The sequence below is a fragment of the Neomonachus schauinslandi genome, chromosome 6, assembly GCF_002201575.2.
Source record: "Neomonachus schauinslandi chromosome 6, ASM220157v2, whole genome shotgun sequence".
NCBI lineage: Eukaryota > Metazoa > Chordata > Mammalia > Carnivora > Phocidae > Neomonachus > Neomonachus schauinslandi.
This window is the reverse complement of record NC_058408.1, coordinates 44,743,802-44,745,202: the sequence shown is the minus strand read 5'-3', so window position 1 is coordinate 44,745,202 and position 1,401 is coordinate 44,743,802.

Genomic DNA, 1,401 nt, shown 5'->3' with positions numbered 1-1,401 from the left:
AAAGATTAAAAAAAAAAAAAAAAGAATGACGGCTCTCACCTCCCACCTGGCTCCCTGCCTCTGACTCCGTCCTGCACACCACTTGCTGCTTGTACAACAGACATTCCCAGGCTTAGCACCTGTTCATAGCACCCTTAACACACCTGCACAGTAAACACCACACTTCTTAGCACAGACATTCCATCCTGCCCAGACCTGAGTTCCAGTTATCTGCATAACTGCCACTATTTGCCCCTGGGTTAGTCCCTAACAGATGCCATCCCTTAAAGGAATGTACCATTTCTTTTTTTTTTAAGATTTTATTTATTTACTTGAGAGAGAGAGAGCACATGAGCAAGAGAGCACGAGCAGGGGGAGCAGCAGAGGGAGAGGGAGAAGCAGGCTCCTCACTGAGCAGGGAGCCCGATGTGGGGCTTGATCCCAGGACCCTGAGATCCTGACCTGAGCTGAAGGCAGCCACTTAACCAACTGAGCCATCCAGGTGCCCCAGGAATGTACCATTTCTTATTTGACATTTTACGTCACCCCAACTTCTATCAATTCAGCTCATGTAGTAGCATGCATGGAAAAATAAGTGGGTGATGGATAAATGAACCAAGGAATGATACCAATCCTGTCTTTGTAACAACGGATTTCTGAGTCCCAATATGGCACTTGAAGATAACCTATAATTTTCCTCTGTGAGATGTCTCGTTAAGTTGAAAGAATCTCTCTCTAAATCCAACATCTTGCTGTTGCTTAGTCATCATCGAAGTGTTTTATTTTTGTACTTTGAGTTACCTTGATGTTTCCTCCTTATAACTAGACAAGTTCCAGTGCCCTGCCGATCTCTGATCGGAGCAGGACTCTCTCCGTGATGTGACAGGGTGTCTGCAAGCACTACGGTGACCGCGGCCCCAGGACACATCATCCCACATGTCCAGTTCTGTCAGAGCTCTGCGTCGTGCTTGTGGAATCAACGGAGTCCCCGGGATGACAATCGACTTTGCTCTGTGATTCCCCTGTTGGCACATTTATTTGAGCTCTCCTGGCAGAGCCTGAGCCTTGCTCTGCTAATTCTCTAGGACGTGGTTTTCTAACCAGGTGTCTTGACACAGCAGGCATTTCGGTCTTGAGCATTTCCTTTGTTGCTTTGTTGCTTTGTTGCTTTGTTTGCTTTGTTGCGCCGGCAAGCTGTCTGACTTCCAGCGGCCTGCTCTCTGGGATGCATTACCTGCAGTGTAAAAGCAGAACACAGGTGAGCGCCTAGCCCAGGGTGTGGCACCTGCGGGGGGTCTTTGAGAAACATTTGTCACACTCCCCTCTTCCTCTGTGCCTTCTGCCCTTCTGGTGCGTTAGTTAACCTCAGAGATAAAATATTACCTTGGGAAGGCTGACATTGTTCTTCATCCCAGAAGAGAG